Raw genomic sequence first — 13153 nt, 5'->3', positions numbered from 1 at the left:
CTTCTTGCGATGGTCGCCCGATATGAGCCTAATTTCATATACTTTATGAGTCTGAATAGAAGGCATATATAACATCTATTGACCTCATAAACAGATCATTTTTTACACTTATTGGAGTCTGAAAAGACTCTTTAAAGACGATTTTCAGAGCCATTGTGCACTGTAGGTAAATAACATATATTTGACATTGGAATTACGAATCATTATCCCAAACCTGTTTAAATTAACGATATTTTGGAGGACGCCCTTAGAATGAACAGAGCAGGGAAGCATTATGGAAGGCTTATCCATAAGTAGGACATACCCAAGCCAGTGAAGTCAGCATTAATTGGTTACATAGGCCATTGGCTGACATGCCGCAGTAAAAGCAAAAGCGTCCATGCGTATAGAAGTACAGGAGCAGGAAGGCAGTTCATAACAAAAGAAAAAAATTTTTTCATTCCTCTTTGAAATAAAGTCCGTTATATTTGCATTTTTATTTACAATAAAATGTTTGCAATGAAAATTTTTGAGTAGCTCTTTTGAAGTTACCTAGTTTGATCATTTTCAAAAATTTCGTTCGCTCAAAATGTTATCAAATTGGAGTCATAAAAGAATCCTAAGTGATCATATATCTGAGGCTCATATTTCGAAATCAAATCGGAATCGTAAGTTACAGAGCCGAAGGGACTTTGGCGTTCGTTAAACGATGGTCTAAATAATTCGATGATCCATATATTACTAAAACTATCTTTATATCTTTGGTGCGGCCAATATTAGAATACGCTTCGATAATCTGAAACCCTCGTTACCAGACGCACTGCGACAAATTAGAGTCGGTTCAAAAGCAATTTCTGATTTTTGGGACTTGCCGTGGGATCCCTCAAGGATTCTTCCTCCCTACTCCTGCCGTTTAAAACTGATTCAGCTCCCTACGTTGCGTAGTCGGTGGATGGCTTGGAATCACGTCCTTTCCAACCTCCCACAAATCGCAGCCCTACTTTTTGTGTGCCAAATATACATCAGCTACTCGAAATCACGTCTTATCACCAGCTCCAGTAACTTTGTGCGGGTGGCCTGGAATCACGTCCTTTCCAACCTCCCAAACATCGCAGCCCTACTTGTTGTTGTGTCAAATATACATCAGCTGCTCCAAATCACGTCCATTCCGACACCACTAATAATTAATTCCCGTTGATCGGCATCACAGTCCACCCGACAACTGATTTAATAATATATATCGGGTATTCCATCCCATTTCGACCAATTTTGAACCCGACCCCTTTAGAATTGGCTGAAAGTTTTTCTTCTTTTTCTAGCTTACGAAAGACGTTTTCCATAATTTTTTCAAATTTTTTCATCCAACTCAAAAAAAGTTATGAATTTTAAAAAAAACACCGTTTTTGTTTTCAAAATGCTATAACTTTTTCAAAAATTGACCGTTTGGGATCTTTTTTTTTTTAAATTTGTTTTTAAATGTACTTTTCGGAAAAAATACAAACAAATTTTTAAAGGTTTTTTTTTTTTTGTAATTTTTCAATCAATTCTGCAATCATCCGCACTAATCCCGGAGTGGGCCGATTTTTTTTTTTTTTTTAATTGAAAAAAAAACTTTAAAAATTTTTTTGTATTTTTTCCGAAAAGTACATTTAAAAACAAATTAAAAAAAAAAAAGATCCCAAACGGTAAATTTTTGAAAAAGTTATAGCATTTTGAAAACAAAAACGGTGTTTTTTTAAGTTGCATGAAAAAATTTGAAAAAATTCTGAAAAACGTCTTTCGTAAGCCAGAAAAAGAAGAAAAAATTTCAGCGAATTCTAAAGGGGTCGGGTTCAAAATTGGTCGAAATGGGATGGAATACCCCATATATTGTAACGAATTTACTGCAATTCCCCTTATTTGCAATCTTCTGCTAACGTTCGAACCACTAAACTGGTGAATAAATAACTCCACTATTCAATAATGCAAAATGGCTTTATTAAAGTACTTCACAATAACACTGATACTTCACAACCAATAGCTTCCTTAAATGAAACTGATTGTCGCGCCTCTACTGTTGCTGCCTTTTATACTCTGTGATTTCTTGTTCGCATCTTCTAGGCGCTTCCATTTCTGGAATTAACTAGTTGCTTATCAGCTATAAAATTACTACATTTATAGCTTCTCATATGCGCGTGTATGTGTGAACACAATTATAATTGCATACTTTTGGGAGAATCTCAGATAAGATATCTGCATGTGTTTGTGCGTCTCTTCTCCGCTGCGTGTACGTACATCTGTGTAGACATAATGATTGATTTATTGATTTGCAAAAAAGTCACTGCTTATCATCGGCGTAGAGATGATAGTTTCCCTTAGTGTTGCTAATATTCGTCACACTGCCCTCCACCTAAGTCTGATCGTCCCGATCAGACAAATTTCTCGATCTAAACGCCGCTAGCATCTCCAAATGTACTACTCCTCTACTTCGTTGTTTCCCAATGGTTTGTATGCGGTAGATGGTATCACTGATCATCTTCACAACTTTGTACGGGCCTTCCCAACTGCACCGAAATTTTGATGGAACACCTTTCCGTCGGTGAGGGTTGTATAACAGTACCAAATCTCCCTCCAAGAAACCTTCCGAATTATTCTTCTCATCGTACCTGCATTTTATCTTACTACTCATTATCCTGGATCGTTCCCTCGCACTATGTTGTTTGGCCAATGAAGAACTACTTCGCAGAGCTTGATCTTGACGGATTGACTTAGCATCATCAGTATCGTCTTGACGTTTCACAACAGTAGTGCGCGCTGGCTTGAAACCACCCTTGCATTCTTTCTGGAAAATTCCTTCAGTCGTTTTAGTGCGTTCATTAGGTTTTGTCAATGCCAGTGTTTTTCTCGCAAGTACTTATGATTTCCCTTTATTCGGCCCATTCGATCCATCAACCTTTGACTTTCGTGGTCTTTGTCGAGTCTTCTCCACCAGTACTCGATTACTGCTGAACCCTTTCTCCAAACTAAAGTTAAGTGGTATATCCTGGTTCTTATAGCGCATAATCTTTCTCCGCATATCGATCTTGATGTCATGGTCAACTAAGAAGTCCACTCCCAATATGACGTCATCAAAAATCTTGTGGTGGTGCACAGTGGCTAGTCATTGTCGGCTGGGGCGGGTCCTTGCCAACCTTACTGTTCCTGCGCCATAAACAGAAAAAAATTCCTATCATGCCTATCAAAACTAGCAGCTGTTAAAATCAAAATAAACTGACAGAAGCGCAGAGACCGACTCAAAACGCTTAAAATTCAAATAAAACGGCATCCGGTCGAACAGGATGCCACGGACAGACCGTTAAATTCAAAACTTAAAATTCAAATTCAAAAAAAAATCTTTCGCAACAAAAAAATACCGAACCGGACATGACCGGTTACTACTCTGAAATCAAATAACAAAAAAAAAGCTGAAAAATTAAAATAAAAGAAGGGAAAGGAAAATAAACAAAAGGGCCGAATATATATAGGGGGCGCCGCGGGTGGTGTTGCGACGCCCGGTGCTTATACCCACCCTCAAAAACCATGGCCACCGACGCACCTAAAATTCCGGTGGCCCCTTACCTGTATGCCTATATGCCTTCTAAGTTAATTCGAATGCCAGCATTCCCATTATAATTACAACTTTATTTATAATTCATCATAAAAAAACTGAAATATAATTAAGTATGTCTATGTGTTTTAATCTTCGCAAGCTTCCAGCTCATAAGGCAATACAATCTGTTTTTTTATTTACTTTCGTGAAGTCTAAGTTAGAATTTTGGTTGGCTTACATAACTATTTTATAAATTCATAAACGTATATAGGTTGGCACCTATCGGTATAATAGATTTATTATAATAATGTGTTTGGTATCTTTGTTTCTAAATACCCTCTTTAAATGCTATTCTGTTTTGCGTACATAAATTCTGTTATCTGTCTAATAGCAAGTTTTGGTTAAGTTAACTTACTATTGATGTGTTTATGTACATAGAGCAGCCTATTTAACTTATTGGGTAGTAGGGATTAGTAAGATTTTTGAATCTGCACATTCGTGCATTTCTTTACATATGAATTGATTTCCTTATCTCTGCCAACAATGTACCCAACAAAAAAATATCTAGTTCATGAACTACGGTACATGCATGTCTGTAGGTAGGTATGTTAGAAGTGAAGGAATCAAAATATATGCAGAAAAAAGAAATGGATATTCACTGGTAGGAGTGATTAACCATACCAAAAAATATATATGTATATATATATATTTCTTTATTCGTTTGGGTGAAACGTGCTTGAATCAAGGTAATATTCATTTTCGTATTAAATTCAAGAATGATTGCGCGAGCAGTTAGGGTATTTATACAATTTAAATGTATGCATATATGCATGTGTACTAAAAACTAGAAAATTATTGTACATATAAGATGTCATGAAATCAAATGATATACTAGACAAATGCTAAATACAATATTGGATAAATTTTGATCTAGTGCTAAGTAGGGATGGTTGCATTAGTATAACAAATAAGTCACTAATTCACAAGTGAAACCGAAACAATATTGCGATTTAGTTTTTCTGTAACTTATAAAATTTATGATCAAATTTTCCAAATGGCATTGAATGCCTATGCGTGTATATGTATCCTATCTTAAATGAGTCTTACTGAATGCTAGTTTATTTCAATTGTAGGCAGTAAAAGTTAATAAATACGTGTATAACATTTAGGTATGTGTTCGTGTTAATTATAAAATACTTTATGATTGTCCAGAATCAAAAAAAGAAGTTGCAGGGAAAATGTTTCAACATTGGCATAATTGGTGCTTGCAAAGGGTTGCACGTACGTACATACAAATAAACCATAATAGCATACGTTTAAAAGCTTATCGCATTACTATATAATTTGGTTGGATTTATACATTGAAAATATATTACGATTTAGCGAAGTTTGTCGCCTTGACATGACAGTCTATTTTCTGGCAGATAATTCCAATGGTCTCTTTTAAATTGGCTTATACTAGTACAAAAGCATAGAAGTATATAGTTATGATAGGTACATCTGCGAGTAAAAAAAGTAGCAAATTGGTTTGCAAGTTGCAGCAATTAATCTTCTATTTCCATTTCCCTCAATTGTAAAACCGGATTTACTGATTTAAACAACAACGACTGTCAACCAATTTCGAAACCGTTTTGGAGAGCGATGTAGTCTAATTTAAGACGAGTTCCAGGTTATATATATAATTTTGTTCCATACAACAATGAGAATTTTGCTTTGGAAATGATAAAAATTGCGTATCATTTTTGCTGCAATTTTATTGCTCGCAGGTGTATGTACGACATCCTACATTATACAAGCCTTACACATTAAAATCTAATCCACTGTTCCTAAAAATTTAACTAACTTTTTAACGCGGTAAAATATGTCGGATACAAAATCAAAACATTTACAAGTGAATTATCAAAATTTTGTAAATAGTTTTGGCTGCTTTAGCTATATGACCATTTCATATAGGGTGGTGCGTATGCTTTGGTTATTCCTCATCGACCTGGTGCCGGTGGCGAACCTTCTTTTGTTTTGTTAAAAAAACTTGTAGAGCTAATTATAAGTTCACTCGCGCGAAGGCAAAATATAAAGGAACGGACTCACCCAGTATGTGGTTCAGGTTGCGGTGGCCGGCGTTGGTGGTTGTTTCACTCTGGTCCGAGGTGATCGAGCTAACCTGGTGGCAATGAAATTCCGTGTAGACCTTTACTATCTGGATGACTGGGTGCTAATTCTGCCGTTCGTTGTATTACGCTTCAGCGTGCTGCTGGCCCTGGAGGCGGAATTGGTGTCGGACGTTTTTCCGGAGGTGGTATGGTACTTCGTACACGTAGAGAAATGGGTTTTTCTTCGGATTGCAATGGTTATCGTCACCATTTAGCGCAGTGCCGTCCGAGTCGGAATCAATATAACTTTCCTCGCTAGGAGTGACTGTGAAACGCCGACTTACTGCATCACTTGACGTTTTGTATAGTTTATTACCACCTGATTGTTCCTCTAGCAGTTGGGCTAAGGCACCGGCCTGCAATTCCTCGTTGCAGTCTTTTGGTTCTTCCCCAATGCCGCTTGAATACTTGCACAGCCGGCTAGGGTGTTTGGCGATCAGCTAAATATACGTGGGGATGTGCAGTTGAGGCAGCAATAGTGCTGATAAGGCAGTTGGCGCCTTGCTGGAGAAGTTGTGTTCACGGATGTTATACGATCCGTTTTTCTGTTTTTCTTTTTCGGCCCGCCTCAAAATTTTGCTGCCGCCAACATCACAATTCTCCGGAAACTCCTGGCTTTTTTCACTCGTGATGGCCGGTCTGTTTTTTTCGATACTTTTTATCGCCACTTTCGCCCCATCCCCAGTCACTAGGTGTGTCTGCGCGAAGACACTCCCAAGTGGACCGTAACCGTAGACCATAACAGCAGACCGTAACAATCTCCACCACAATGAATTTGTGCAGAACCATGACTTTTCCAATTAATACCTCACATACCACTTCTCTTTGGACTTGGTTATACTCGCCAGTGACCGTACGCAACCTTGCTCGAGGTAATGGCTTTACTCTCCTACAGTCAGTACACGTTCTTTGCCAACGACATTTCCTTTGACGGTAAGACTGCTCGAGTTTCTTCCAATTTGCGAGATAGATATCACAGGACATTCAATAGCTGGGGCAAGTTTTCGTTCTTAACATCTGACTCGCTCTTGTTTATCTCCTCCAGCTTTACGTTTATGACCAGCCAAGTTGGAACTACCAGGATCAAGATCGCAATGACGTGCAATGTGATCGGGCTTCCCGCAATTGACTCTTTCACTCCGCTATTGCGATCCTTTCAGCGCCTTTAATATTGCGTCTACCCACTCTGGCCTTCTACTTCCACACGGCGTGCTTTGAAAACTGGCTTACACAGAAGCGACGCTTTTCCTGAATCAGAGCATGTGATACCATTTCTGCGAATGTTGGCTTTGGTTTGCGTATGTAGCTCGCTTTGTTTCGACGTCCCGTATGCCATTTATAAAGCTCTGAATCTTTACCCTTTCAGTGTTTTCCACGGGTGCGCCCTCATTCGCTAAATGTGCCAGCCTTTCAACATCCGACGCAAACTCTTGCAATGTTTCACCATGCCTCTGGAAGCGATTCAGTAACTCCATTTGGTATATATGTCTCCTATGCTCAGTTCCGTATCGTCTCTCTAGAGCGCCCATCAATGCTTCATAACAGTTTCGTTCGCCCTCTGGAATGGTTTGTAAAATCTCAGCTGCAGGCCCTTTCAATGCTACGAACAGTGCAGCAACTTTATCTTCAGAATTCCAGTTGTTCACTGCTTATGTCTTCTCAAATTGAAGCTAAAACACCTGGAAAGGAACAGATCCGTCAAAAGATGGAGTTTTTGCCTTCTGATTGCTTGCTGAAACAGCTGCGCGATTTAGTTGCAACTCCTGTATACGACCTCTCAAAGCATCCACCTCGGCTTCGATTTTTTCCTCAAACTGCGTTATTTTCTCGTCCATACGCGCTTCGAGTTTTGATGATACGCGCCTCTTGCGCTTCGAGTTGTACTGTTATGCGTGCCTCTTGTTCTTTCAGTTGTGTTTCCATCTTTGATGTAATCTGTGTCGACATTTCTGAAATACGCTTTTCTTGTGCTTCAATCTTCGATGTTATGCGTATCTCCTACGATTCCAGTTGAGATGCAATACTTGTCTTCTGTTCATCCAGTACTGATGCCATATAAGTCTTCTGTTCTTCCAGTTGAGATGACAGTGTCGATGTTTGTGCAGATATTGCAGCTAAAATCATGTTCAAGTCTGTGCTGGTAACTGTCTGCAATGTTTCGTTTTTCTCTTCAATTTTTGTTGTTGTCTAGTCGACATCAATGTGAAAGACATACTCTTCCACGTTAATTCTTTCTGCTTCCATTGCCTCTCGTAGTCGTGCCTGAAGTTCGAGTTTAATGTCGCTTGTAATCAATCCACGGCTCTCCAACTCCTTCAATTGCTGGATCTTCAATTCGCTCAACTTTGCCAAGTGCTTGTTGTACTCGAAATCTTCGGAATTTATTCAACAAGTCCTCTTCTGACACCAATTGTAACGAATTTACTGCAATTCCCCTTATTTGCAATCTTCTGATAACGTTCGAATCACTAAACTGTTGAATAAATAACTCCACTATTCAATAATGCAAAATAGTTTTATTAAAGTACTTCACAATAACACTGATACTTCACAACCAATAGGTTGCTTAAATGAAACTGATTATCGTGCCTCTACTGTTGCTGCCTTTTTCTGTGATTTCTCGTTCACATCTTCTAGGCGCTTCCATTTCTAGAATTAACTATTTGGTTATCAGCTATAAAATTACTACGTTATAGCTTCTCATATGCGCGTGCATGTGTGAACACAATTATAATTGCATACCTTTGGGAGCATCTCAGATAAGATATCTGCATGTGTTTGTGCGTATCTTCTCCGCTGCGTGTACGTACATATGTGTAGACATAATGATTGATTTATTGATGTGCATACAAGTCACTGCTTAGCATCGGCTTAGAGATTATAGTTTCCCTTAGTGTTGCTAATATTCGTCAAAATATATATATTTTATAATATAATTTTGTTCAATTTATATGCTTCTGTAATCCGAAACTGATTAATTGTTAAATTTGTAGACCAATAAATAAATAAATATGTACCATGGCTCAATTAGTTGAACCATGATATGTACGCTCCGAGAATATATTGTTACGAATATTAGCAAAACTAAGGAGTGCTGCCAGCTCTAAGCCGATCTAAGCAGTGACGTGAATGTACATCAATAATTCAATCATTATGTATCTACATAAACGAATCAATAATTGCGTCTACACATATGTACACATTCCGACGAGCAACATTTACATACAAGGCAGCGAGAGATGAGATGTCACACACCGATGAATTTACTTATACGCTTATGTGTGTGCGGGAGACTGTAAACTACAAACACATGCATATACCTTATCTGAGTTGTCACAAGAGAGAGCAATAATTTGGGCACGTAGTTGTGGCTGGCGATTTTGTAGCCGAAACAACTAGTAACTTCTGGAAATCGAAGAGCCTAGAAGTATGCAGCGTAAACTATAAAAGCGATGCAGGCGAGTAAGAAGAATTCAGTTTGATTTGAGTTGTCAAGCAGTTTGATTAAGACGATATCTAGCGAGCAATAGCAGTGTTATTTTGAATAGTAGAGTTTCGTTGAGCTATCAATCAGTGTGGTTATTAAGCAAGCTATTCGTTGCACAGTTTGTTATTGTGAAGTACTTTAATAAAGGCCATTTTGCATTATTACAATTTGGAGTTATTTATTCAACAGTTTAGTGATTCGAACTTAGCAGAGGATTGCAAATAAGAGGATTTGCAAGCAAATTCGTTACAATTGGTGTCAGAAGAGGAATTGTTGAATAAATTCTAGAGGACAACAAGGACATGGCAAAGTTAAGTGAATTGAAGATCCCGCAACTGAAGAAGGAGTTGGAGAGCCGTGGATTGAATACAAGCGGCGTTAAACTCGAACTTCAGGCACGGCTACGAGAAGCAATGGAAGCAGAAGGAATTGATGTGGAAGAGCATGTCTTTCATCTTGATAGCGAGGAGACAACAAAAATTGAAGAGAAGAACGAAACATCGCAGACGGTTACCAGTACAGACTTGAACATGATTTTAGCTGCAATATCTGCTCAAACATCGACAGTGTCATCTCAACTGGCAGAACAGCAGACATATATGGCATCACAACTAGAATCGCAGGAGACACGCATAACATCGAAGATTGAAGCACAAGAAACGCGTATGTCAGAAATGTCGACACAGATTACATCCAAGATGGAAACTCAACTGGAAGAGCAAAAGACATATATGACATCTCAGTTCGCTGAGCAGTTGAAAGCACAGGAGGCCCGCATATCCTCGCAGCTGGAGGCACAGGAGATAAGGGTAACATCAAAGCTGGAAGCACAGGATACAAAAATTGTCCAGCTCGAGGACAAAATTGATGCCGAGATAGAAGCTTTGAGAGGTCGTATACAGGAGTTGCAAATGAATCGCCCAGCAGTTTCAGCGAGTAATCCAAAGGTAAAAACACCATCCTTTGACGGTTCTGTTCCTTTCCAGGTCTTCAAGCTACAGTTTGAGAAGACCGCAGCAGTGAACAACTGGAATGCGGAAGATAAAGTTGCTGCACTATTCATGGCGTTGAAAGGGCCTGCAGCTGAGATTTTACAAACCATTCCAGAGAGTGAACGGAACTGTTATGAAGCATTGATGGGCGCTCTAGAGAGGCGATACGGAACTGAGCATAGGAGACAGATATACCAAATGGAGTTCCTGAACCGCTTCCAGAAGCCTGGTGAAACATTGCAAGAGTTTGCGTCGGATATTGAAAGGCTAGCACATTTAGCGAATGCAGACGCACCCGTGGAATACACTGAAAGGGTAAAAATCCAGAGCTTCATAAATGGCATACGAGATGTGGAAACGAAGCGGGCTACATACGCAAACCCAAAGCCAACATTCGCAGAAACGGTGTCACAAGCCCTGATTCAAGAAACAGCGTCGCTTCTGTGTAAGCCAGTTTTCAAAGCACGCCGTGTGGAAGTAGAAAGGCCGGAGTGGGTAGACACAATTTTGGAAGCACTAAGGGGATCTCAACAGAAGAATGCCGGAGTTATTAAATGTTTCAAGTGCGGCAACCCAGGTCACATTGCACGTCATTGCGATCTTGGTCCTAATAGTTCCAACAATGTGGGTGGCCGTAAACGCAAAGCTGGCGGAAATGAGCAAGAGCGTGTCGAAAGTAAAGAACGAAAACTTGCCCCGACTGTTGAATGTCCTGTGATATCTGTGTCGCAGATTGGAAGGAAATCAAGCAGTCTTACCATCAGAGGGAATGTGGATGGTAAAGAGCGTGTACTGACTGTAGATACGGGGGCATCTCATTCCTTGATTCGATCTGATTTGGTCTACAGGGGAATAAAGTCATTACCTGGAGCGAGGTTGCGTACGCTCACAGGCGAATATAACCAAGTTCAGGGAGAAGTAATATGTGAAGTCCTAATTGGGAAGGTCATGGTTCTACACAAATTCGTTGTGGCGGAGATCGTTGATGAAGTTATATTGGGAGTGGATTTCTTGGTTGACCATGACATCAAGATCGATATGCAGAGAAGGGTGATGCATTATGAGAACCAAGATGTGCCACTTAACTTCAGTTTGGAAAAAGGGTTCAGCAGTAAGCGAGTGCTGGTCGAGGAGATTCGACAGAGACCACGAAAGTCAAGGAAAGTAGATCGAGCAAAGGTTGATGGATCGAATGTGCCAAATAAAGCGAAATTAAAAGTACCTGCGAGGAAAAGACCGGCATCAACAAACCCTAATGGACGCACTAAATTCACTGAAAGAATTTTTCAGAAAGAATGCAAGGATGATTTCAAGCCAGCGCGCACTTTTGTTGGGAAACGTCGGAACGATACTGAGTATGTGAAGCCAATCCGTCAAGAACAAGCTCTACAAAGTAGTTCTTCATTGGCCAAGCAACAGAGTGCGAGAGAACGATCCAGAATAATGAGTAGTAAGATGGAACACAGGTACGACAGGGAAAATAATTCGGAAGGTTTCCGGAATGGAGATTTGGTACTGTTAAACAACCCTCACCGGCGGAAAGGTGTCCCAGCCCAATTTCGGTGCAGTTGGGAAGGCCCGTACAAGATTGTGAAGAAGCTCAGTGATACCATCTACCGCATACAAAGCATTGAGAAACCACGGAGTAGAAGAGTGGTACATTTGGCGATGCTAGCAGCGTTTAGATCAAGAGATTTGTCTGATCGGGACGATCAGACTTAGGTGGAGGGCAGTGTTACGAATATTAGCAAAACTAAGGAGTGCTGCCAGCTCTAAGCCGATCTAAGCAGTGACGTGAATGCACATCAATAATTCAATCATTATGTATCTACATAAACGAATCAATAATTGCGTCTACACATATGTACACATTCCGACGAGCAACATTTACATACAAGGCAGCGAGAGATGAGATGTCACACACCGATGAATTTACTTATACGCTTATGTGTGTGCGGGAGACTGTAAACTACAAACACATGCATATACCTTATCTGAGTTGTCACAAGAGAGAGCAATAATTTGGGCACGTAGTTGTGGCTGGCGATTTTGTAGCCGAAACAACTAGTAACTTCTGGAAATCGAAGAGCCTAGAAGTATGCAGCGTAAACTATAAAAGCGATGCAGGCGAGTAAGAAGAATTCAGTTTGATTTGAGTTGTCAAGCAGTTTGATTAAGACGATATCTAGCGAGCAATAGCAGTGTTATTTTGAATAGTAGAGTTTCGTTGAGCTATCAATCAGTGTGGTTATTAAGCAAGCTATTCGTTGCACAGTTTGTTATTGTGAAGTACTTTAATAAAGGCCATTTTGCATTATTACAATTTGGAGTTATTTATTCAACAGTTTAGTGATTCGAACTTAGCAGAGGATTGCAAATAAGAGGATTTGCAAGCAAATTCGTTACAATATGTTGGGTTGTTAAACTTTTTCAAACATCCTAAAACTGTCATTTCAACATCCCGCAATCCCACGACTGCAATACGTCTTCGGGACTAGATCCTTAGCCATGATTTAATTACTAGAGGTTTGTTCTCCAATGATTACAGAGCTTTGACACTCCCAAATTGAAAAATCTGGGCGGGTTGCTTTTACGAAGTAAGGAAAGCGGGGCATAATTCGATTCCCTTCAGCGAAAATTGTTGTAGTAAAGTACCTTTAGTAGTATATTAGTAGTGATAATAAATTTATAAATGCCAACCGATTTAGGGGAAATAATTAATTTTTTACTAATTATTTCGTGAATTCATAAAGAGTTATGTTGGTTTGATCATTCTTTCAGAATTTGTTTGAAGAATGCCATACGTTAGAATTTTATTCAAAAATACACTATCTCAAAATTTGTTTCAAAAACTCCCTATATCAGAGTAAGTTCAATGCATTTTGACATAAGAGGGAGTTAATGAAAAGCATTCTGAGATTAGGCATTCTTCAATCTAATTCTAATATAGGGCGATTTTGTGACAAATACTGAAATG

General features: G+C 39.3%; 1 pseudogene; it reads right to left on the bottom strand.

Moving 5' to 3' along the window:
• Positions 1-13153, bottom strand: part of LOC137237255 (putative nuclease HARBI1) — a 526467-nt pseudogene that overhangs the window by 216713 nt on the left and 296601 nt on the right.

Source organism: Eurosta solidaginis, chromosome 1 (assembly GCF_040869045.1).
Source record: "Eurosta solidaginis isolate ZX-2024a chromosome 1, ASM4086904v1, whole genome shotgun sequence".
In the NCBI taxonomy this organism is placed as follows: Eukaryota; Metazoa; Arthropoda; class Insecta; order Diptera; family Tephritidae; genus Eurosta; species Eurosta solidaginis.
This window is presented reverse-complemented; position numbering and strand designations above follow the sequence as displayed.